At 41.0% G+C, this 27,024-nt stretch overlaps 1 long non-coding RNA gene across 1 annotated transcript; it reads right to left on the bottom strand.

Annotated features, from left to right (window-relative positions):
* Positions 1–291: 291 nt before the first annotated feature.
* On the bottom strand, positions 292–25,561 carry LOC133653176 (uncharacterized). The gene is made up of 4 exons (XR_009826678.1): positions 25,460–25,561; positions 25,071–25,162; positions 24,888–24,987; positions 292–410 (listed from the first exon to the last, which is right to left on the bottom strand). It is a non-coding gene; the product is annotated as an uncharacterized LOC133653176 (long non-coding RNA).
* Positions 25,562–27,024: the final 1,463 nt, after the last annotated feature.

Here is a 27,024-nt window from a genome sequence, read left to right as displayed (position 1 = left end):
TATTTTAAATGCTTCTATTTTAGCAATAATAATAATAATAACAATATTTAAATGCTTACAGATGCCTCTTTACACATATTGTACAAAGAATGAGCTACATACATGAGTGCATAAAATGAACTAAAGCTCTTTAAATGCTCTTATGAGGTTTTTTTTTTACATACAGAACTGTATCTATGAGTGCATAAAATTAAAATATATACATTTTAATTTTTGTAGTGTAGCTTTTTATACACAGGTACGACTCCATAAAATACGCAAATAATAGTATGTAAAGAAAATATGACTTACCCCTTAAGTTCGTATGTTTTCCTTAATGTTGTACTCATATGTTTTTTTCCCAGCACACATGGATTTTATTGGACTTTTAATCCTTATTTGAGGCCACGTATATTGTTCATTTACTCCACCTAGAAACAACAGAAACATTCAGTGAGAATTTCTGAGGGCGGTTGCCTGGGTTATGTCCACAAATGTCTAACATGCCATTGGAATAGCATGCTACACTTCCACTGGCTCCTGTCTAATGAGTGCTGCTCCGTCTCATAATTAAAAGCATCATGAGACCAGAGAAGCAGTAGAGAGGGACAATGGCTGGGAAAGGTAATAACCGGCCATTTAAATCACTCCAAATGAGACAGCCTGCTTGGATTCAGGGGAGACCTTTTCTTTCGTCTTTCAGACACAACCCAAAAAAATGCGACATCTCTTTCCCAGCATGCCACTGTGAGGACGAGGACCGTGAGCATCCTCAGCGTGAACCCTCTTTTTTTTTTTTTTAGTTGGTGGCCAAAAAGTCATAAATGTCTTGTCCCTATTGTGTGGGAACTCATCTTGGACATTGTCCCGGCTGCTCTGCCCACCAGTAGCCAATAAGTGGAACATGATCTCCTATCGAGCAGCAGTCTAGCATTCCGGACATTTCCAGTCGGCTGTCTGCCATAGGTCACAAGAGACAGCGTCAAACACCAAGACACCTTGTTTTGGTCTTTGTTCCTGGTGAGCTTGTCTCCACACAGGAATGTTATTGTCCCCCCACAACAACCAACATCTCAATAACTGATTTGTACGGGTTTAATGATTCTTGTTTTGGTTTTTTTCCGATTCAAATCAAAATTTGGTGTTGCTGACACCATTCAGGGACGATGTAATAATTTATTTAGAACGATACTGAAACAATTTGGTGAGTTGAAATCCATTCAGTAACTTTTTTAGCAAGAAAAAAAACAACTACCAGTGTTACTGTTCAAACAAGCAGGTAAACAACAATTAATGACCGGTGCATTCACATCCATCCATCCATCCATTTTCTACCGCTTGTCCTTTTTGGGGTCACGGGGGTTGCTGGAGCCTATATCAGCTGCATTCAGGCGGAAGGTGGGGTACACCCTGGACAAGTCGCCAACTCATCACAGGGCCAACACAGATAGACAGACAACGTTCACACACAAGGGCCAATTTAGTGTTGCCAATCAACCTACCCCCAGGTGCATGTTTTTGGAGGTGGGAGGAAGCCGGAGTACCCGGAGGGAACCCACGCAGTCACAGGGAGAACATGCAAACTCCATACGGAAAGATCCCGAGACCGGGATTGAACTCAGGACCTTCGTATTGTGAGGCACATGCACTAACCCCTGTCACACCGTGCTGCCCTGCATTCACATTGTATTTGAATAAAGTGCAACCAACACTTTAGGTTGAATAACAAGAGGAAACATGTTCTACTCTCATTGTAAACATTCAAGAAATGTTCAATAAAAGTGTAGTAACCAACATTTTAACAGCAGGTTTACCTACCACATTTGCTTTTGTTTTTCAACGTAAAAATAATACAATATTAATAACAAAAATAAAGTGCTACCAACATCTCTTCAGGTTGAATTAACAGTAGATTACCAAATATGTGTTATATGTGTGGTTTATGTTGCACGATTGCACCAAGAAAAATTCCTAGTTTGTGAACCCGTTCTCAAACAATGGCAATAAAACTATTCTGATTCTGATTTACCTGAGAAATTAAGGGCAACCAAATCTTTTCAGATTAAGGCCCCTTCTAAGGTTATCCAGGCTATACAGTATCTCACCTGACCTTATCCTTGTCCACACAAACACAATGCTACCGTTTAAGACCCCCTCCCCCTTCCGTCCACCGGCGCAACGCGACCTAGTACGCGTGCGCGAAAAAAAATGTGCGCGTCATAGTCACCTCTGACCTGGAAGTGTATTCTTACCCTGTGTTTCAATGTAGCCTATTGCCACATTTCTCTTAACAATAAACCTGGCTTGCTTTACCATCAGCAGCTGTTAGACTGGCCCTATTGTAGTCAATCACACCTGAGCCATCATACATTATTCATATCTTTAATGGACGTGTGAAAGTAAATAATGTGATAAATAACATTTTACAACAATCAATCTAGGGGTCTAGATATCTGGTCAGGACACTGTGCTTGTAGGCGGAAATTGGCGGTCGTGCTTGACGGCCGCAACCACTTCATGGCTTCACAATAGTTATGGAGTACTGTAGTAGAATTTCTGACCTTTTGACCTATATTTCTTGTCTTTTAAGAATGTCCGCTCATTTTCAATACTCTTGTATTTTTGTGCCATTGAATGGACCAGTTGTGGGACAAAAGTGAATATTAAGTCGTGCCAACCTGTCTATAGAATGTGTTGACAGTCTAAAGGATTCGAGTTGTTATGGAACAGATAGGAAAAGCAAAACAAGACACTGACGCACTTGATAAGGAACGATGACGCACAACAGACATATAAAAAATGGCAGAAGACCGGAACTCGGGAGTGATTTTGGCTTGTGTGTGTCTTGTTGGCTCCGGAGTAACTTGTGGTTTGTCTGCACGACCAACTCAATTCAACCTGCACTTCTGATAATGGGTAAATAAATGTATTGTACTAAACTACTTTTGTTGCCTGCTTAAGCTTCGGACAATCCACTACAGTACAAAACTAGACATTGAGTAATCACTCGACATACATAGCAGACAATAACTGATAGTCTGCTTTGCCAGTCCAAATGCATTCGCTGTTTTCCGTAGTAGTCCCTCGTACACAGGAGCCCGTTTTCTCGTTGTCTCCTCTTCGACAAATGGACAAAGTTTTTCGCTAAGTACAAACGTAGAATCAAAACTGACCTGGACATTCGAAAGTTCTCTCGCCGTTCCCGTGGCACAACACGCTCGTTGACAAACATATCCCACCAGGCTGCCGTTCTTCCAGGCCTTATCCAAAACCGTCGCTCAAAATTGCTATGTTGCCGTCTGAGATGTGTTGTATCCGAAATAGCTGCAATCGCATGTTTCCTTCTGTTAAGGTATTCATGTGTGATTTCCACAAGCGTCTGTTATGAAGCTGGTTGTGGCGCGTTCTTTCTGGTGTCACTTCCTCTCCGGACTCAGTTTGTAAACGATCGATGAGTCCATACAAAGTGAAGAGCCGTTTCGAGTGACCGCCGATGATGATGATAAAAGCAGCTTCCATGAAATGCTCAGTCATTCACAAACAAGGATGTCGCGAGGGTCACCACTTTGTGAACAAATGCGTGAACAAATTATCCAACAGTTTAAGAACAACATTTCTCAATGAGCTATTGCAAGGAATTTAGGGATTTCACCATCTACGGTCCGTAATATCATCAAAAGGTTCAGAGAATCTGGAGAAATCAAAACGAAAACCAACATTGAATGCCCGTGACCTTCGATCCCCCAGGCGGTACTGAATCAAAAAGGGACATCAGTGTGTAAAGGATATCATCACATGGGCTCAGGAACACTTCAGAAAACCACTGTCAGTAACTATAGTTGGCCGCTACATCTGTAAGTGCAAGTTAAAACTCTACTGTGCAAAGCGAAAACCTAAGATGGCCTGATGCAAAGTGGAAAAGTGTTCTGTGGTCTGACGAGTCCACATTTCAAATTGTTTTTGGAAACTGTGGACGTCGTGTTCTCCGGACCAAAAAGAGGAAAAGAACCATCCGGATTGTTATAGGCGCAAAGTTCAAAAGCCAGCATCTGTGATGGTATGGGGGTGTATTAGTGCCAAAGGCATGGGTAACTTACTCATTTGTGAAGGCGCCATTAATGCTGGAAGGTACATACAGGTTTTGGAGCAACATATTGTGCCATCCAAGCAACGTTATCATGGACGCCCCTGCTTATTTCAGCAAGACAATGCCAAGCCATGTGTTACAACAGTGTGGCTTCATACTAAAAGAGTGCAGGTACTAGACTGGCCTGCCTGTAGTCCAGACCTGTCTCCCACTGAAAATGTGTGGCGCATTATGAAGCCTAAAATACCACAACGGAAACCCCGGACTGTTGAACAACTTAAGCTGTACATCAAGCAAGAATGGGAAAGAATTCCACCTGAAAAGCTTCAAAAATTGGTCTCCTCAGTTCCCAAATGTTTACTGAGTGTTGTTAAAAGGAAAGGCCATGTAACACAGTGGTAAAAATGCCCCGGGCCAACTGCAATGTGTTGCTGCCATTAAATTCTAAGTTAATGATTATTTGCAAAAAAAAAATTGTTTCTCAGTTCGAATATTACATCTATTGTCTTTGCAGTCTATTCAATTAAATATAAGTTGAAAAGGATTTGCAAATCATTGTATTCTGTTTTTATTTACAAATTACACAATGTGCCAACTTTACTGGTTTTGGGGGTTTGTAAACTACTTCAATCAAATACAAGGAAAGTCCAACACTTATTGGAGGACATTTATCTGTTACCTGGTTGCCTAGCTATGCACAAGTAAACGCGCTGCAGGACTGCATGGGTCAGAGCTTACATCAGAGATTTTAGATGCAAGTCGACAACATCCGATATTTATTTGCTGATATCGACTCAGGGCCCCCCCTAGCAAAAATACTCAAACATTCAGCAGTTATATTTACAGTATAGATACGGTATCTCAGGGATGTCCAAAGTGTGGCCCGGGGGCCATTTGCGGCCCGCAGCTCAATTTTTTATTGACCCGCGACACATTCTATAGACGAACTAAACAGGTCCCAAATTAGAACAAAAAACTATGAAAAATTCAACGGGACCAAATCCCCCAAAAATGGGACCTGAAAACCAAAATGGCCAACAACCTAAGCGTCTTACTGTATGAGGTCATTTCTTGTGAGACATGATATGTTTTTGAGTGTACTAAAGCCCTCAAAAGCGTTTCAGTTGACGGTATAATAGCAATATTAGTAAAAACAAGCTTACTTTAGAGCACAGTTAACAAATACAAATAAAATCATTATTAAAATAATTATGAATGATTTTATTGCTTTGTTATCTATAACACTAAGCTAAGATATAGAAGTGTTTTTCAAATGTTAGCATATGTTCACCTACCGTATTTTTCGGACTATAAGTCGCTCCGGAGTATAAGTCGCACCGGCCGAAAATGCATAATAAAGAAGGAAAAAAACATATATAAGTCGCACTGGAGTATAAGTCGCATTTTTGGGGGAAATTTATTTGATAAAACCCACCACCAAGAATAGACATTTGACAGGCAATTTAAAATAAATAAAGAATAGTGAACGACAGGCTGAATAAGTGTACGTTATATGACGCATAAATAACCAACTGAGAACGTGCCTGGTATGTTAGCGTAACATACACTACCGTTCAAAAGTTTGGGGTCACATTGAAATGTCCTTATTTTTTAAGAAAAAGCACTGTACTTTTCAATGAAGATAACTTTAAACTAGTCTTAACTTTAAAGAAATACACTCTATACCAGGGGTCACCAACGCGGTGCCCGCGGGCACCAGGTCGCCCATAAGGACCAGATGAGTCGCCCGCGGGCCTGTTCTAAAAAAAAAAAAAAAAAAAAAAAAAAATATTTTATTTTTAAAAAAAAATTAAATCTACATAGAAAAAACACAAGATACACTTTCAATCAGTGCATCAACCCAAACAACCTCCCCCATGCACACTCATCCACACCCACTCACACAAAAGGGGTTATTTCTTTCTGCTACCAATATTCTGGTTCCCACAACATAGACAACACATCTGCAAGGGACACAGTCCCTGAAGCACACATGATTGTATAGGCTGCTGGTCCACTAACATTTTCATTAATTACTATTTTTTATGTAATTATTTTTATATTGTTTTACTTTCTTTTTTATCCAAGAAAATGTTTTTTATTTATTTATCTTATTTTATTTTATTTTTAAAAAAAGGGCCTTATCTGCAACAGACCAGGTTGTCAATGAAATTAGATTTGTTTAAAGGGTTTTTTAAACCAGGCCCAGTCCAGATAATGTCCAAGTTGGACTCAGCAACACACACCTTCATTCATGTACACAGAAAAAAATTAGGGAACACAACAGATTGCATATAATTTATAAACAAAATTGCATTTTCAAAATAAGCATTTATGTACAGTCCAGATTATGTCCAGGTCACTCAAATTAGGGAACACAACAACAGATATCATATAATCTATAAACATAATTATACTTTCAAAATAAGCCTTTGAGGAATTCTCATCTTTTTTTAATGTTTTTTGGCATCATTATCGTTTTCAACCATGTAACTTTCTAAAGTTAGAAAATACTGAATAAATGTTTTAAAGAAAGTAATACTAAGTGAATATCTGTTTTTGGCCTTAAAAATAAACATTTTACAGAGTACTATAATTAAATTGACTAAATCATGATTGTCAATGAACTCTCCTAAAATAACAGAAACCACATTAAGCTTCATAAACAAACCAATCCTTAAACACATTTTTTCAACTTCCACCCAAAACAAAGACACAATATGACAATACCAAAACAAATGCAGGGTGGATTCAGGCTCCTGACAACAAAATCGGCAATCATCTGACTCTGTCATATTCCATAATTTTAACATTTTCCCTGTGGGTAAGAAGTTATAAATAATTTTAATTTGAAAATAACGATTTTGCACATCGATAGTGGTTTTATAGATTAGTTTGAATATGGCATCCCATGGCAACGGGCAGTCAAAAAAGTCCTCCCATTTTCCATTTGTGTTGTATGAGGCAGCCTTCAAAGATTTCTTTATTAAATAAAAACTATATATTTTTCTATTTATTTTAGTTCCTTTTTGCCAACTAGAATTTCTTATTAGAGGTTTACAAACTCATAATTTAGTAGTTCCATAATTAATTATTTGTTTCCATATTTTCCCAATTACTCCAGTTAGTTGATAAAATGAAAAGCTTGAGCAAGCATCACCATACATAGCTCTAAATTCATCATACTTCATAATTTTACCATTCTCATTGATAATATCATTGACAAAAATGATTCCTCTTTCAACATATTTTTCCAAAAGAAAGGCTTTCCATCTATTACAATATTAGAGTTCATCCATATTAACTGCTGCAAAATATCGTCTCTTTTTTCTGGCACATAAAATTGAAAACAGCACTATGAGTGGATTGTTTCCTTTATGAACCCCGCCATGTTTCCCAGCAGACTCTCTGGGAGGGGATCACTTGTAAAAAAGGATACAATTTCTTTTGATACAGTACATGTTTTTTGTCCAACAGGACATTTGTGTACCACTCAATGTTTAAATACATCTTTGGAACAATTGATGCTTTTAAAGACAGACACATAGCTTCAAGGTTGAGAAGTTTCAGGCCCCCATATTAATACTCTTTGTACAAAACCTTTCTTTTAATCTTTTCTGGTTTGCCGTTCCAGACAAAATCGAAGACCCTCCGCTCATAAATCTTAAAAAAGTTTTGTGATGGAGCTGGTAATGACAAAAACAAATAAATAAATTGAGGAATAATTAACGAGTTGGCAATAGACATTTTACCATACAAGGTTAGGGATTTCCCTTTCCATAATTGCATAATTTTGTCCAGCTTTCTTAGTCGATTATCATAATTTACTGAGCCTAGATCTTCCAGATTTTCTGGGACAACAACACCAAGTATGTTAACTGGTCCATCTGTCCACAAAACAGGCACTTTGCATTCCATTCGAAAGGACGTTCCCTTTAGATTTCCGATCCTTAACATTTTACATTTATCATAATTAAGCTTAAGGCCAGATTGCTGTGAAAATATGTCCAAAAGATTAAGAAGGTTCCGCAAACAATGAGGAAAAATCTTATCTTTGTGAATCAGCCTTTTCTGACATGAACTTCATCAAGAACAAACACAGAACACGCCTCACTGATGCACATCTGCAAGACTCACTCAGAGTTGCAGTGTCAAGTTACACACCAGAGTACAACACACTAGTTAACAGCATGCAATGCCAGGCTTCCCACTAACTGACAAAGAAACAGATAACAGATTTGGAGTCCAGTTCAAAGTGTGACATGATTTAAAAATTTGAGAGTTTACTTTTGTATTTTACATGAGTTATTATTTGTACAAACATGGTGCAAAGTAATTCATGATTTGTTAAAAAATGTTAGTGGCTAGCTAGTTAAAATGGGATATTGTGATTTCACAAGACTGTCTTAGAAGTGATCATTTGAAAATGTTCAATTTGAAAAATGTGCACTTAGAGAAAATGTAAAAATAAAGTGTTGCATATTGATATTTATCTGTTTCTATATATATTTATTGTGAGAAATCATTAAGATGATCAGTGTTTCCACAAAGATAAATATCATTAATTATTAATAATAACAGAGTTAAAGGTAAATTGAGCAAATTGGCTACTTCTGGCAATTTATTTAAGTGTGTATCTAACTGGTAGCCCTTCGCATTAATCAGTACCCAAGAAGTAGCCCTTGGTTTCAAAAAGGTTGGTGACCCCTGCTCTATACATTGCTATTGTGGTAAATGACTATTCGAGCTGCAAATGTCTGGTTTTTGGTGCAATATCTACATAGGTGTATAGAGGCCCATTTCCAGCAACTATCACTCCAGTGTTCTAATGGTACAATGTGTTTGCTCATTGGCTCAGAAGGCTAATTGATGATTAGAAAACCCTTGTGCAATCATGTTCACACATCTGAAAACAGTTTAGCTCATTACAGAAGCTACAAAACTGACCTTCCTTTGAGCAGATTGAGTTTCTGGAGCATCACATTTGTGGGGTCAATTAAATGCTCAAAATGACCAGAAAAAGAGAACTTTCATCTGAAACTCGACAGTCTATTCTTGTTCATAGAAATGAAGGCTATTCCACAAAATTGTTTTGGTGACCCCAAACTTTTGAACGGTAGTGTATTATGGTAAGAGTCATTCAAATAACTATAACATATAGAACATGCTATACGTTTACCAAACAATCTGTCACTCCTAATCGCTAAATCCGATGACATCTTATACGTCTAGTCTCTTACGTGAATGAGCTAAATAATATTATTTGACATTTTACGGTAATGTGTTAATAATTTCACACATAAGTCGCTCCTGAGTATAAGTCGAATGAAAAAAACTGCGACTTATAGTCCGAAAAATACGGTACATTATTTTGGTTTGAGTATTTTTCATATACAAAATGTATAAAAGAGGCCCTCGCATCCTTCAATTTTTCTCTATGTGGCCCTCGCTGGAAAATGTTTGGACACCTTTGACATACTGTAAAGGAGCAATTACATGAAAATAAAACTTTCACCAAACAAATTGCTGATTAAATGTATTTTTATGGATATTCTAGTTATTGCAATGCAAGTCATTAAAAATACATAATGGAGTCTTGCTCTTTGCTCATAGATAAAGGGGAAAGTGTAGTTGGGGGGGCATTAACTCTTACTTGTGGTCATAAAATAAAGTGTAAAAAGGGTAACGGCGTGTATTGTGTCTGCAGGGAACTCTGCCTCCGCTGTTTTACCGCTCTGGATTTAAAGTCTCGTTACTGAGAGATTATTAGACTTAATCTAGTAAAAGCGGAGCGTGACAATCCGATCACCCCGAAGGCTCTCCGGAGCCCCCGGAACAGTAGGGGGATTCATCTGAAGCGGCCATATGCTGCCTCCCCTGTGAGGAGGGGGAGAGGTGTGGCTAATTCTCAAGTGAAGTCCATTCAAATGTCACCTGAGGCACTTAGCTGGCAGGTAGCGACTCCGCTCGTAGTTTCATGTGTTGTAAAATGGCGGCAATGTTGGTGATGGAGCACATGGTCACCCGCGGTGTGGGGGAGCCAAAGTGGGGGGGGGGGGGGCCTTCCCTGAGGGCAGGTGGTGGCTGGATAGCTTTGGAGCAGTGAAGTGCGGTGGGAGATCCTCATGGGAGCCTTTTGAACTGCTCGATGCAGGTGGAATGTGCTTAGTCAGCAGGTCACTTCTTCACCCCGCTTAAAGGCTGAGCCTGGAGAGTCAAGCTAATGCTAATTGTCCTTGATGTGATGGGCTGCTGCTCTGTGACAGAGGTTTACCAGTCATCATGACCAATCCGTTGTCCACATTCATCACAACACCCCCCCCCCAAATCGTCCCTTCAGCGCTTTAGATCCTTTTCATTTTGTGCAACTTCAATGGCCTTATTTTTCATCTGTCTTCTGGCCACTCGGCTTTACGGCCGGGGCCCGACCACATCCAGCAGTTGACATGAATGAATATGAATAATCTTGTTTCACAAACCTTATTAGCCATTTTTTCACCTACCTAGGTTCCATTCTAGAGGCTAACCTTTCCTGTGACAAAATGGCAACCAAGGTAATCAAAAAGGTTAACCAACGAACGAGATTTCTCTACAGAATTTCCTCTCTGGTCAACAAAAGCACCTTGAGGATTCTGGCGGGAACTCTCGTTCAACCCTTTTTCGATTATGCATGCACCTCCTGGTACCCTAGCACCTCCAAAACCCTCAAATCTAAACTCCAAACATCTCAGAACAAGCTAGTCAGGTTACTTCTAGACCTCCACCCCAGATCCCACCTCACTCCTGCCCACTTCTCTAAAGTGGGCTGGCTCAAGGTGTTAAACAACTTGCACTGAGCCTAGTCTATAAAATCCGCTACACCTCCCTGATACCGAAGTACATGTCAAACTACTTCCTTAACGTAAATGACCGCCATAACCACAACACCAGGGGGTGCTCCACTAACCACGTTAAACCCAGATTCCGAACTAACAAAGGTCTTAACTCATTCTCTTTCTATGCCACATCAATGTGGAATGCGCTCCCAACAGGTATAAAAGAAAGGGCATCTCTATCCTCCTTCAAAACCGCAATAAAAATTCACCTCCAGGCAGCTACAACCCTAAACTAACACCCTCCCCGGATTGCTAATAATCAAATGTAAACAATCAAATGCAGATATTTTTTCTTTTTCTTATGCCTTCTGATCTCTCTCTCTCTCTCTCTCTCTCTCTCTCTCTCTCTCTCTCTCTCTCTCTCTCTCTCTCTCTCTCTCTCTCTCTCTCTCTCTCTCTCTCTCTCTCTCTCTCTCTCTCTCTCTCTCTCTCTCTATGTCCACTACTTGATGTCCATACCCCCCCCCTCCCTCCACACCCCTGATTGTAAATAATGTAAATAATTCAATGTGATTATCTTGTGTGATGACTGTATTATGATGATAGTATATATGATAGTATATATCTGTATCATGAATCAATTTAAGTGGACCCCGACTTAAACAAGTTGAAAAACTTATTCGGGTGTTACCATTTAGTGGTCAATTGTACGGAATATGTACTTCACTGTGCAACCTACTAATAAAAGTCTCAATCCATCAATCAATCAATCATTAATTAGGTGGGTTACACACAAAGAGTCCTTATTGAGCTGTCCACCGACTAGACAGGAGTGTCGTAAACCTAAACCAGAAGTATTTGCAATTGAACAAGAGTAGTACTTGCTCAGGACCAGCTCAGTGGCCTTGTGGTTAGAGTGTCCGCCTTGATATCGGTAGGTCGTGAGTTCAAACCCCGGCCGAGTCATACCAAAGACTATAAAAAAGGGACCCATTACCTCTCTTCTTGGCACTCAGCATCAAGGATTGGAATTGGGGGTTGAATCACCAAAATGATTCCCGGGCGCGGCCACCGCTGCTGCTCACTGCTCCCTCACCTCCCAGGGGGTGGAACAAGGAGATGGGTCAAATGCAGAGGATCATTTCACCACGCCTAGTGTGTGTGTGACAATTATTGGTACTTAGGGATGATACTCGAAACCGGTTTTCCCGGTTGTTTGATAAGAAAAGAACCGAGTCCTCGGACTCGAATCCCTTTTTGAGAACCGGTACCCGTTATCGAGACCACTATAGTAAAGAAAAACAGTTGGTTCTTTATTCAAATCCCTGGGACCAATCCCGTCCCGACCAGAAATGCCCCGTGAGAAATCACAAGAAATTACGTCATGTAGCTCAGTCATTAGGCGCAGATAAGGAAAGCAGGGGCCGGAAAAAGCGCTCCAAGGTGTAATAAAGTTAAAAATAAAAGGTATAATCCAATGAATAACTTTACTGAGAGATTTGAGCAGGGTACAAACACATGACGAACACTTTTACGACCAACCGGAAACATAGCAACCAGGCTAGCAACGCACCTCCTTTACGGCAGCTGTCGCAACGTTCTTAAAGCAACCGCAGCACATACATATATATATATACACAACATATATGACATCTCCCTTTTTTAACTTTTGTTTTTCTTTCCTTGTAAACAAAACAAAATCACACTGTATATGTGTTGTCTGTCTAATTATAAATAATGCAGACGAAGCGTGTTGGCTGAGTTCTTGACGTTTACTTTCACAGCGTGCTCATAACCTCATTCTTACGTGACGACATGCAACAACACTTTTCGGGGCTACCACGCATGCTCGTCACTCCCTTTGCATGCTGGGTAGTGTAGTTGTTATATTCCTAGCTCATAACATCACATATTTCCCCCTATTAAGAAACAATGTTAACTCAATAAAGTGTATTTCTTTTTTTAGCTTTAACTTTTCATTTTTTAGCATTGTAGCCACATTTGCAAACAACTTTTCTCTTCGTAGAATTTTCTTTCAATAAAGAAATAAAGTGCAAAAATGTCAAAGCATCAAAACAAACAGTTATGTCAAATAGCAGCAGAAGTGCACTTTTTGGAGAGCTGTATTATTTTCAGTTTTGTGCCCAAGGGACTGATTTTATTTAACACTATATTATTATTTATACACCTACAGTGATCACAGAGACAGGTTGTTTTTGTGTTACTGTATATATTTGTTTTTCTGAAAAATCCCACTTAATATACTTTGGGTAACAACAGTCAATATTTATTTATTTATTAGATTTTATTTGTTTCTTATATAATAAAAGTGAGCTTTTGTTAAACCAAATATTGTGTGGTTTTTTTTCCATATACAACAACCTATCTGGACTCGATAAGAGAATCGATAAGGAATCGGTTCGATAAGAGGATTCGATAATAGGCTCGAACTCGATAATTTCTTATCAAACATCATCCCTATTGGTACTTAAACTTAAACTTTTTACTTGGACAGATTTGTGATTGGAAGCCATGCGCCACAAAATAGTCAGACAACTGCAAAATAAAAAGAAGAACTAAGGCTCGCTTTTAGCTTACCTAGTAAAACCCTGGCAATTTTCTTGAGATAGAACTTGGCGGAGACATATACCGTATTTTCCGGACTATAAGGCGCACTTAAAGTCCTTTTCCCCCCCCCAAAACTCGACAGTGCGCCTAATAACCCGGTGTGCCCAATGTACGGAATAATTCTGGTTTTGCTCACCGACCTCTAAGCAATTTTATTTGGTACATGGTGTAATGATAAGTGTGACCAGTAGATGGAAGTCAAACATAAGAGATACGTGGTAAGAAGGTATGAGGGCAATATGACTCAAGTAAACAACGCCAACATTTTATATGTTCCATTGAAAATATAGAACATTACACACGGCGCTCAAAAATCTATCAAAATGTTTTAGTACGACTTTGGTAAGCTATGAAGACGCTTGCTGGATTGTCGGTGCATTAAACATACAAGTATTATTATGGTGTGTGTATAAGGTAAGACATATTATCTGGCGTTTTGTTTCGCAATATTATGCAAAAGCAACTTTTCTTACCTTCTGGTACCTGCTGATGTGTATTTGGGATCTTCATAAATCCTGAAAAATTGCGCCATCCGCCTTTGAAGTCCGTACAGACGACGTAGTCGATAAGCATCTTCTTTTTCTCTATCTTCTTGTTATGGGACATTCATCCTCCACTGTTGCCATTTATAATATAAAGTAGTGTAAAGTTCTTACTTATATCTGTCAGTAAACTCGCCTAGAAAGCGCTAAAACATACCGGTGCAGTGAGTTTCTATTATTCACCCAAGGAACTTTAGTTATTAGAGTTCCGGTCGGACGGTTTTTCACGGGTTACATTTCCTGCCTTGTTGTTGATTCCGGATGAGGAGATGCTGCTCCGTTATTTATTTAAGTAAAGTCTGAATGTCATTAAAACAGTTAGCTCCATCTTTAGACACTTCATCCACTCCCGTCCTTCCACGCTACACCACTACAACAAAGATGACGGGGAGAAGACGCTGCCGAAGGTGAGCCACGAAAAAAAGACCGCCCACAAAACGGCGCATCCGGAAATGACTGTCAGAAAGTGGCTTGAAGTTGATTTGTAAAACATAATCTATGCAACATTTCTGACTCCTTTAATGCGCCCTATAATCCGGTGCGATTTTTATATGAAAAAAGATCGAAAATAGACCATTCATCGGCAGTGCGCCTTATGATTCGGTGCGCCCTATGGTCCGGAAAATACGGTAATAAATATGCATTTTCCTCGGTCCTCCATTTCTGAACTCAATCTTACTTTGTGTTTTGTGCTAATTGCAGATAGCCATTATTTGTTTATGCTTGTCTTATTCAGTTTGTTCCCTGATTTGATATTGTTTTGTTCCATGCCAAAGTCTTAGAGGTGAACTGCATTTTTATTTTTTATTTTGCCAATCACCCACAATCCCCATGTGAGACAAAAACACACAAGTCTTTCTCTTTTTGTGCGTTCTAAATAGAGAACAAGTTCTAGTACGAGGAGGCTAACAATGCAGGTAATTGGGATCCAATTAATCCGCCTATAAAACCTTTAAAAAACATCAAACAAAACAACACCTGAATATTAACCAAACTGTAGCGACGTCACACCTCTCACCTGTATATATGTATATATATATATATATATATATATATATATATATATATATATATATATATATATATATATATATATATATATATATATATATATATATATATATATATATAGATAGTACTTTATTGATTCCTTCAGGAGAAATATATATATATATAAGATTGTGGCACTTTGTGGAGATTGTGGTCAACTTTAAAAATACACACACTACCAATGTGATACTGTATGACTCACATCTTTGCTCTCAACAAATGGAATGTAGCATTAAGCTATCGCAACATTGCTAGGAAAACATTTTTTATCTGAAGATTGAGGATTATTCTGAATTTACCAGATCAAGGAGAGCACAAGTGCTGGAAGATACAACCATCCTCGGCATCCCAGTGAGAGCAGACCTTGTAAGTCTCTTTTTTATGTTCTTTGCCATTAGTGGTTAGTGGTAGCCAACATAGACAGTGCTCGCCTTGTTGTTGTTGTTGTTGACATTGATTTCATAGAGCGCAAAACAACAGCAATGTACTCTGTCAAATCAATGCACCCAGGAATGAAGCTACGGTACTGCATAAAATGATCAACATACTGTAAATATTACATGTTATCATGAATGTGAGGTTACGACATTACATTCATACTCACAGCATGTACACATAACAGTGTTGGAGGCTTTTGGATGTTTATTTAAGGGCTTTATAGACAGGACAGATTATACCCCCATTACCAGCTTTGTTATAATCCTCTTACTAGCAGTTTTTCACTGTTTAGAATGTATAGAATAGGGAAAGACGTGTGTTCTTGCCTTGTGGATGACGGACTAAATTGCCAAAAATATCCCAGTGGAAAAAAACACCCTAACCACCACTAGTTAAAACTCACCAGGTAGACTAGCTGGCCTTTGCTGAATTTAGTTGGAAGGGGAGATTTGAGAAAAAAATTGGTTTGTGTACCCCACTTTAGCTTCTTTCTGTCACCTTATGTTATCATTCACACAGGGTTTGAATTACAGATGCCATTTTTTATTTGGCCTGTGGGGCAACTCGGATTAAGCCCTAGGAGCTCTGCCTAGCAACAAGTTGACATGATAATGTGAGACGCTAATAAAAAGAATCTCAGCAATTTTGTTGACCTGTCAGGGAAGGCATGACTCAGATGGTAGAATGGCCGGCCAAAAATAATTAAGGTTCCAGCTTCCGCAATCCCAAAGCCCTTTTTCCACCGCAGGAACTTTTTCAGGAACTTTCCCACTTATAATACAGTTTCTCCTGTGTTTCCACCAAAAACCACCCGGGTAGATTTAGTTCATCAGGAACATTTTGGAGTACCTCCTAGCTAGGCTATCGAACACTGATTTGTTGAACACAGTTTGGGCCGTTCCTAATTTTTCAAACACACTTAGGAATATACGCGGCAACTTGTTTATTTCTTATTTATTTCTTATTTCCTGTATATTTCTATTACAAGGAGCTTTAGAAATGCAGGAACTTTTGTGGGGCATCTTTGTGCTAAAGAACGCTGATCGGTGGAACTATTTTGAAATGTCCTTAGTCAGCCGTAGTCTTTAAAATATATGCAGTTTATTGATGTTTATTATTCTTACAAACTTCCTTTCTGTCATGTCTGTGTTCATGTTTTTGTTTGGCCATGTGCTGTTTTGTTTTTTGGACACTTCCTTAGTTCCTTGTTTCACTTCCTGGTTTTGTTTGTCACCATAGCAACCATTAGTTTCACCTGTTCCACGTTTGGACTCACACACACCTGTCTCACGTTTTCACAGTCATGTCACGCACCTGTTCACAGTTAGTCACGCACCTGTTTTCACTTATCATGTCACTATATAGGCTTTTCTGTTTCTGTTGTTCGTCCTGGCGACATCACCCATTCATGCCATGTCCACAGTTCCTTGTCACGTTAGTTCTTGTTTCATCTCTTGTCACGTAAGTTTTTGTTTGTTTAATGTTCATAGTTCTCCGCCATTGTGCGCGCCTTTTGTTTTTTCCTAGTGAAGTTTTTTTTACCTCCGCTGTGAGCGCCTTTTGTTTGTACCCTTTTGTTTGTACTTTGTAGTTTATAGTTATAATTAAACTATGTCTTTACCTGCACGCCACGTCCGTTCCATTTCTTTTGCACCACGGGAGAGCAAACCACGCCAAAGACCAAGTCTTGACAGATGTCGCCAGCACGAGAGCTCTCCCGCAAAAAAATGGGACAATTTTGACGAGGTAACGTGGGAGGTCCTGCGCGCCATGGAAGCCGAGACACTCCGCCATTCCCCCATGGAGCGCAGGGATCTCATGTGGGGTCCGACCGGCAAACTGGTGCCGATCAGCTCCCTTTGGTCCGAGGATGGCGCTGCGTCACCGCAGTCCCGGAAGCGCCGCTCCCAACGAAGGACGTCAGGGAGGGCTTCCACAAGCATTGGAAAGGACGCATCGTTCCCGCAAGCTCCTCCCCCTCCGGGCGGAAACGAGCTGCAGCCAGCCCGGCTTCCCCAGGACGACGTCACGCCGCTGCCAGTGGGTGACGTCATGGATTTTTTTCCCCTGAACTCTTTTTCTTGTCAGCCACATCCAACCAAAGACTCTAAATCCATGATTAAATATTACCAAGACATGTTTTTAGAAATCAGATCCTGTCAATCACAGTCACCCAATTTTCATGCCCCGCCCCCCAGGACTCATGCCACGCCCAAGTCAGAAATTTTTTTTTCACCCACAAAAGCCCAGGTGGGGGGGAACGAAAGACCTTTTGGACAATTTAGAGGGGAGGATTCTGCCCTCCTCCTGAACCCCCTCCGCCCACCCCAAAAGACGGTTCCAGACCGCGGGGAGCGCGTCTGGGATCCGCTCCTTGAGGGGGGGGCTAGGGCTGGGAATTGTTCAGGTGGGGTGGGTCAGCATCGTCACGCCAAGCCACAGCCTCCAGCACGACCACCACCACCTGTCTTTCGACCTGCCAAGCCACAGCCACCAGCACGACCCCCACCACCAGTCTTTCGTCACGCCAAGCCACAGCCTCCAGCACGACCCCCACCACCTGTCTTTCGACCTGCCAAGCCACAGCCACCAGCACGACCACCACCACCAGTTTTTCGACCATGCCAAGATCCACCTGCTCCACGCCAAGCGCCACCAGTACCTGCTCCACGCCAAGCGCCACCAGTACCTGCTCCACGCCAAGCGCCACCAGTACCTGCTCCACGTCAAGCGCCACCAGTACCTGCTCCACGCCAAGCGCCGCCAGTACCTGCTCGCCGCCAAGTGCCGCCCGTGGCTGCCCCACGCCGCCAAGTGCCGCCCGTGGCTGCCCCACGCCGCCAAGTGCCGCCCGTGGCTGCCCCACGCCAAGACCAAAGCCAAGACCAAGACCCGCCAAGTGACCAAGACCAAGAACCGCCAAGTGACCAAGAACCGCCAAGTGACCAAGACCAAGAACCGCCAAGTGACCAAGACCCGCCAAGTGACCAAGACCAAGAACCGCCAAGTGACCAAGAACCGCCAAGTGACCAAGACCAAGAACCGCCAAGTGACCAAGACCCACCAAGTGACCAAGACCAAGAACCGCCAAGTGACCAAGAACCGCCAAGTGACCAAGAACCACCAAGTGACCAAGACCAAGACCCGCCAAGTGACCAAGACCAAGACCCGCCAAGTGACCAAGACCAAGACCCGCCAAGTGACCAAGACCAAGACCCGCCAAGTGACCAAGACCAAGACCCGCCAAGTGACCAAGACCAAGTCCAAGCACCGCCACGCCAAGTCCAAGTCCAAGACCAACCATGTCAACACCAAGACCAAGTCCAAGACCAACCATGCCAAGACCAAGACCCAGACCCTCGCCAAGACCAAGACCCAGACCCTCGCCAAGACCAAGACCCTCGCCAAGACCAAGACCCTCGCCAAGACCAAGACCCACGCCAAGACCAAGACGCGCCACGCCAAGACCAAGACCCACGCCAAGACCAAGACGCGCCACGCCAAGCTTCGCCGCCTGACGCGCCACGCCAAGCTTCGCCGCCTGACGCGCCACGCCAAACTTCGCCGCCTGCCATGATGACGACGCGCCTGCCTCCTCGTCTGCCACGAAGGTGGCCACAGCCTGGTCGTCCGCCACGCCAAGTGCGCCCACCTCATCGGCCATGGATATGGCCATTCCCGGGTCGCCCACCTCGTCAGGTACAGCGGCGATCTACGCGTCGCCGCCACCTGATCCTGCCCCGGTGGATTCGGGGACACCTGGTCTGGCGACCCACCGCCATGTCCCCCTCCCCCCCTCCCATGACTCTTGATCCTGTTTTTTGTTTTTGGACATCTGGGATCTGTCCGTAAGGGGGGGGTTCTGTCATGTCTGTGTTCATGTTTTTGTTTGGCCATGTGCTGTTTTGTTTTTTGGACACTTCCTTAGTTCCTTGTTTCACTTCCTGGTTTTGTTTGTCACCATAGCAACCATTAGTTTCACCTGTTCCACGTTTGGACTCACACACACCTGTCTCACGTTTTCACAGTCATGTCACGCACCTGTTCACAGTTAGTCACGCACCTGTTTTCACTTATCATGTCACTATATAGGCTTTTCTGTTTCTGTTGTTCGTCCTGGCGACATCACCCATTCATGCCATGTCCACAGTTCCTTGTCACGTTAGTTCTTGTTTCATCTCTTGTCACGTAAGTTTTTGTTTGTTTAATGTTCATAGTTCTCCGCCATTGTGCGCGCCTTTTGTTTTTTCCTAGTGAAGTTTTTTTTACCTCCGCTGTGAGCGCCTTTTGTTTGTACCCTTTTGTTTGTACTTTGTAGTTTATAGTTATAATTAAACTATGTCTTTACCTGCACGCCACGTCCGTTCCATTTCTTTTGCACCACGGGAGAGCAAACCACGCCAAAGACCAAGTCTTGACACTTTCGTTACGCGAAGCTACGAGAAGTGGACGGACTCTTTAAAACGTATTTACGGAGGAGTATGAAGCCGGACTCGAAGCGGCGACCCCAGCTGCTTACTACTATGACTTTGTTGGATAAATGTGGGGAAAAAAGGGAGGCAGCACGCGAGTGGAACGAAGGTAAATCACATCAAATATTAACTAATTACTTTGTTACATGTTGTAAAAGTAGTCTATGACACTCCATTTGTGTAGTTATTAGCCTCAACCTGAGGGAACAGAATGCTAATGCTAACAAGCTAACACTAAAGCCGATATGTTCGTGTTGCCATGAATTGTACCATGAATTGATTTACGTGGACCCCGATTTAAACAAGTTGAAAAACTTATTTGGGTGTTACCATTTAGTGGTCAATTGTACGGAATATGTACTGAACTGTGCAATCTACTAATAAAAGTTTCAATCAATCAATCAATTGTCGGCGTGAGATAACCCCGGACATTTATTCTTTATATATTGTTTTTTACAGCTCAAATGAACCAAAAGGACCCTCACAAATTCATCATTTACTGAGAGGACGACTTTCTGGCTGGACAAAAGCCAGATTTTGGATGAAAAATGTGTATATTATTGCTTTGTATTTCAATGACCTACTTTTTAGTAAAATAACTGCAGTCACCCAATACTGTCTGTTTCTTTACATGGTATCAGTGTAGAAATATAGTAAACCACTCCGTCATATGTCATCAGCCGGATTTGTATAAACTACCCTGAACAGTGAAATGCGGTGGAAACACAAACCACGCACTTCTACAGGAACCTATAGATCCAGGAACCAGAGATTCCAGGAACCAAAAGTTGAACTTTTGGTTGTGAAGGGCCTCTAGTCCAGTGGTTCTCAAATGGGGGTACGCGTACCCCTGGGGGTACTTGAAGGTATGCCAAGGGGTACGTGAGATTTTTTTTTAATACTCTAAAAATAGTAACAATTCAAAAATCCTTTATAAATATAAATAAAAACCTATCTTTTTTTCCAAATAGTTCAAGAAAGACCACTACAAATGAGCAATATTTTGCACTGTTATACAATTAATAAATCAGAAACTGATGACATAGTGCTGTATTTTACTTCTTTATCTTTTTTTTTCAACCAAAAATGCTTTGCTCTGATTAGGGGGTACTTGAATTAAAAAAAAATCACATGGGGTACATCACTGAAAAAAGGTTGAGAACCACTGCTCTAGTCAATGCTGTTGCGTCCTTGGGCAAGACGCTTCACTCACCTTGTAGCTTAAATGTAGATACCGGGTTATGGGTTTCTCAATGAAAAGTGCTTCGATTCATTACAGAAAAAGTATTAGATAAATATAATTCACTTCACGTTACCTGTGACATAGTTTTAGTACAATAAATGTGTTTTTTCTGAGGGATTTTAAAAATAAACATAAAACCAAGTAAATTGCACTATATTCATCACACACAATTCATCCTCTGATCATATTACAGAAAAGAGCAGTGCGGATCATTCACAACGTTGGTTATTCAGAACATACTCACAATCTGTTTATGCTATCAAAGTTGCTCAAATTTGATGACCTTGTTAAATATAATACATTAATTTATGCAATCAAAGTTGCTCAAATTTGATGACGTTGTTAAATATAATACATGAATAATCTTATATAAAGCATTTAACAAATTATTGCCGCCTAATCTACAACATTTTTTTTATAAAACGAGTGCAGGCTCATAACTTGAGTGGCTTTGGATATTTCTCATTGCCGAGAGCTCAAACCACTCGTAAACGTTTTTGTGTGTCTGTACGCGGAGTAAAACTCTGGAACAAACTGGACTTACAACACAAGCAATGCCAAACTATTAATCGAATATAGAGATGAGGGTCTTTAAATTGACCTGCTGTTGTACTCTCTCTCAAAGTGTTAACATGTGCTCAATGTTTTCTTACCATTATTTTGTATGTTGTCTATTACTATTGTTGGTATTTTGTCTATTACCATTGTTGGTATATTCATTATTCCTACATTGTTGATACACATTATTGTTACAGTGTAATAATTATTGTTACCTGTGGTAATGTCACTATGATACAACATCTGTATTATAATCCTTGAACAAAGTAGCGGTGAAACTCATGGGAATAATCACTGAATGGAAAACTGGGGGTGGGATTAAATAAATTATCTTTTTCCCACTCCCTTTCAGGCAAAACTGGACAATCATGCACTACATACTATACATTACCTTTTGCACTATATTAATTTATATTATTATGTGTTTTCAACTTTGGACTTTTTTTGTTATCATTATTTTTTATGTCATTGCCTGAAATAAATAAATAAATAAATGAAAAAAATTAATGAATTCAATGAACAAATAACTATAATCAATTATCATATTGAACATATTTTAAAAAGTATTTTATTTCAAGACCGATGAAATTTGTATGACACTTTTAATAATTTATAAGACATTCATCCTGCCCCCCACCTCTTTAAACCGTGACCTTAATGGTTTTTTCCACTTTATTTTGTTTTTCAAGGAACTCCAGCATCATAAAATAAAATTCCATCAAACAATTGAAATGTCATGGAATCTATATATAACATTAGGTATTAATATTAAATTGGTTATATCCAAACAATTACAATTTACAATTGCACAAATACAATACTTAATTGAAATAAATAGATCGGTTTAAGAGTTAGACGTCAGGAAAAGTTGTTTTTCAAAATATATAAAATATGACATGAAAACTATTTTGATGTGAATAGGTATGTGGAAGTATGGAACCAGTGGGTCTCAGAAGACATGGTAACTCTTCCTGGAATCCCTTTGTGTCTCACACCCAGACAGAGGGTACCTGACCATGGGGGGGCACTTGTCTTCTGAATTGTCTAAGAGATGCTAAGATAGCATCAGCTCAAACAGTCAAACACTCCACGTGGCTTTTACGATGGAAGTGGTAAAAAGGTGGTTTGTATCATAACATAGGGACGTGACCTACCTCTACTCAAGAGTTTTTTTTGATGTGGTAGCATATATTGTACTGTATGTTACAGTCCTCTTCACTCTGTGTGTCCCCGCCAACAGATCTAGGCCCCGGGCCGAGGTGGTCCGCTGCTAACCCCCAACCAACCTCCAGGTGGGCGCTGCTAATGAGCCCCAGTTGTAGCTCCAGCGTGGGCCTCTTATTCCCAGGGTTGGAGGGGGCCAAAGGGGGCGTAGGGGGTCTAAGGCTGGGTCAGTACCAGGCAGGGGGCTTGGGATGAGACAAGGAGGAGAGACTGAGAAAAGGGAGTTAAGAATCACACTTTTCAGACCTTATTAATGGTGAGTTTGTGTACGAGTGTGGGAAGATAGAGTGTGAGGGCCTTGAGGTTGCCACATGGTGCATTATAAGACACAAGTCCATTTTGTGGCCCTTGAATTGTCTTTATTGGAAGTGGGCACATAGTAGGTCACTTGTTTCCTTGCTAGTTGAATGGGCCAGGCGGTAGGTTCCCTTTCGCACTTTGCTTTTACAGTGGCACATATTCCAAAGTAAACAGCCCCTCCTCGGGCCGCGACGGGATTCACGTGAAAGAGAATGCAGTTGACTAATGGGAGTGTTTGTCTGATGCTGCCACTGTCTGCCTTTGTTTCCTAGCCTTTTGATGTGATTGATACACAGTGTTTGCAAAGACGCAAAGTGTCTCCTCAGCTATGTTTGGCCCAAAATAAAAGTTAAAGGGAGGGTACGCAATGAATCTTCACATCAGAGGCTTCAGGAAGGGTGGTCTGTTGGGATTTAAGGGAGGGACTTTGATGATGGGATGGTGTGTACTATTACCATAAACACACTCCTTGTTTCAACCATTGCAGTCTACGAGCTCTGCTTGGATCAAAATGCATTTGATATCTTTGACTTCACTTCTTCTCCAAAACAATTGAAACCCTCTTGAGAAAACAAGACATATAGCGTGTGAGGTACAGTCCAGTTTTAGAAAAGGGCTCGAAAGTGCATGTGATCTCGCATTATGGGCTGCAGTCGCCATTTTTGATGGAAAACATTTTTAAAGTTAAAGTTAAAGTACCACTGATAGTCACACGCACACTAGGTGTGGTGAAAATACCCTATGCAATTGACCCATCCCCTTGTTCCACCCCCTGGTGAGGGGAGCAGTGAGCAGCAGCGGAGGCCGTGCTCGGGAATCATTTGGTGATTTAACCCCCAATTCCAACCCTTGTTACTGAGTGTCAAGCAGGGAGGCAATGGGTCCCATTTTTATAGTCTTTGGTATGACTCGGCCGGGCTTTGAACTCAAGACCTACCGATCTCAGGGCGGGCACTCAAACCACAAGGCCGCTGAGCAGGTATTTCTGTAGACATCGCTGAGTTGGAGAGCGAGTAACAAACTAATAAAACATTGGCTGTACCAAAAAAAAGCAAGGGATCATACCTAGACTAACTGGACCTTGTTCCAAAGGCTTGATACCGTGACAAAAATCACTAAAATCTGTGAAATTGATTTGTATGAGTACATCCACTAGACATTTGAATGACCTCCCACCATTATCCGAAGCAACGTTTGTCCTAGTTAACGAGTCCGTTTTTATACCTGTGAACATTTTCGGACTGCAAAGTCTCTAACGGCTCTTGGCTCTTGGACAAACCAATTGTAGGTGGCTGCAAGACATGCACATTTTAAATCGGAACGAGAAGACCGTCGTCATTTCAGAGGTATGTAGACAACACGGCCATTGTCACTTTTAAAATGACAATCTTTTCTAAAAAAAACCCCACAGATCACTTTAAGTCAAGTTGTTTTCCCCATAATGCGCTACATTGTTTACAGCCCGCAGCTACCTTGGTTAACGCTAACTCTGGCAGCCTACTAAATGCTACTCGTGAAACAGTGGAATACAATGCTTCGATTCAAACTTACCAGTCTGAAAATGCCATGAACACACCAACATGTGTCCGGTGATGGAACAAAAAGTGACGTTTGCTCAACTGCCGTCTCTTTTCTGCTCTGCCCCCCTCTCCTGCGTAGAGAGGTTATTAGGTGACCACAGATGATCCGCTAGCTGTTCAAAGTCGGGACCCGGGGTGGACCACTCATCTTTACATCAGTTGATGACGTCTCTGCGCTGCTGACTTGTCTCCACTCAAGATGATCTCCTGCTGGCCCCACTATGGACTAGACCAGAGGTCGGCAACCTAAAATGTTGAAAGAGCCATATTGGAGCAAAAATACAAAAACAAATCTGTCTGGAGCCGCAACAAATTAGAAGCCATATTACATACAGATAGTGTGTCATGAGATATACATTGAATTGAGATGACTTAAAGGAAACTAAATGACCTCAAATATAGCTACAAATGAGGCATAATGATGCAATATGTACATATAGCTAGCCTGAATAGCATGTTAGCATCGATTAGCTTGCAGTCATGCAGTGACCAAATATGTCTGATTAGCACTCCACACAAGTCAATAACATCAACAAAACTCACCTTTGTGTATTCACGCACAACGTTAAAAGTCGGGTGGACAAAATGAGACAGAAAAAGAAGTGGCATAAAACACATCCTAGAAAGTCAGAGAAAGTTATACATGGAAACAAACTAAAGGTGAGTTCAAGGACCGCCAAAATTAGTAGGACAAAACGGCGCTCGCCAAATACTCGAATCAGTGAAGCATGTTTAATACAAACAGTGTGCTTTATAACAATTAGGGAGGTTTGTGTCATGTTTGTCCTCATACAGAAACCATATTAAAACCAAAAAAATTGTTTTTTTCCCCCTCATCTTTTTCCATTTTTCATACATTTTTGAAAAAGCTTCAGAGAGCCACTAGGGCGGCGCTAAAGAGCCACATGCGGCTCTAGAGCCGCGGGTTGCCGACCCCTGGACTAGACTCTCACACTATTAAGTAGATCCACTCTACGTCGTTTGTAGCCCATTGGGTTGAGTTTTTTCTTGCCCTGATGTGGGATCTGAGCCGAGGATGTCGTTGTGGCTTGTGCAGCCCTTTGAGACACTCGTGATTAAGGGCTATATAAATAAACTTTGATTGATTGTTTGATTGATTGAACTCACAGCTGCTATCCAGACCATTCGGCGTCTTTAACTCACGGATCCGAGGCCGGTGGCTTTGCTTACACGTTGGAAATGAGAAAGATCTCACGCTGTCGTTTTTTTCCCCTGTGAACGATTGTGGCAGATAATAACGCAGCAAGTTTGCACCATGTTTTAAACTTGTTAAAAAAACAAAAACACTACAAGCAGCCAGCGTAAACACGCTTAAGATACCCGTAAAGCCCACAATGCATTGCGTTTTTTAAAATTTGCTATGTCACCCTTTTTGAGCCTCATTGTGGGCCTAGTTTACCATTTTTTGGAAATATGATTCAATCGGTAAAAAATGGATGGACGAATGGATATTTTAAAAAACAAATTGTAAATATGAAAGGAAAAATTCATCCCCTTTGTATCATGAAGTGGAGTATGTGTGGAAAATGTATACCAAAGACTGAAATAATTATATTCCGGTTTTTTTAATCTCCTTTGGGGAGACACAGTTGGGCTGCATGAGTTGATGTCCTGTGGTGCTGGTCAGTTAGACTGGATTGCCCTGCGTCATGGGTTCAAGGCAACGCCATAAAGGACTTTTTTGTTAGCCGTGAGTGGGGGTCGTCTCCCTCCTTCACTGACCAATGAACATTCATGATCTCCACCTTTCTTATGATTTGGTTTAGCCAACGCAAACAAAAGTATAAAGCCTTGAATTATTCAGGAAAATGAATAAAGGATTAATTTGCATTGATTTGGGAACAAAAGGTGTCATTTTCTGTCCAGAAAAATAAAGGCAAAGCATTTCTTCCAGAAACAAAACTGAACAAAAAAATCTATTATTATGGCGATCAGGGTGGAAAATCACTTAAAGTTGTGCTTTGTGCGATTTTAGTTATCGGTTGAATTTTTCACTTGATCTGCAGACACGGAGTCAATGCTAGCTTTGTGTGCAGCTACCGTATAATTGAAATAAAAGGATCAGAGTAAATTTCAATAATTTGACC

Source organism: Entelurus aequoreus, linkage group LG07, assembly GCF_033978785.1.
Source record: "Entelurus aequoreus isolate RoL-2023_Sb linkage group LG07, RoL_Eaeq_v1.1, whole genome shotgun sequence".
Classification (NCBI taxonomy): domain Eukaryota; kingdom Metazoa; phylum Chordata; class Actinopteri; order Syngnathiformes; family Syngnathidae; genus Entelurus; species Entelurus aequoreus.
Note: the sequence above shows the minus strand (reverse complement) of the source record. Positions and strands in the feature narration are given on the sequence as shown.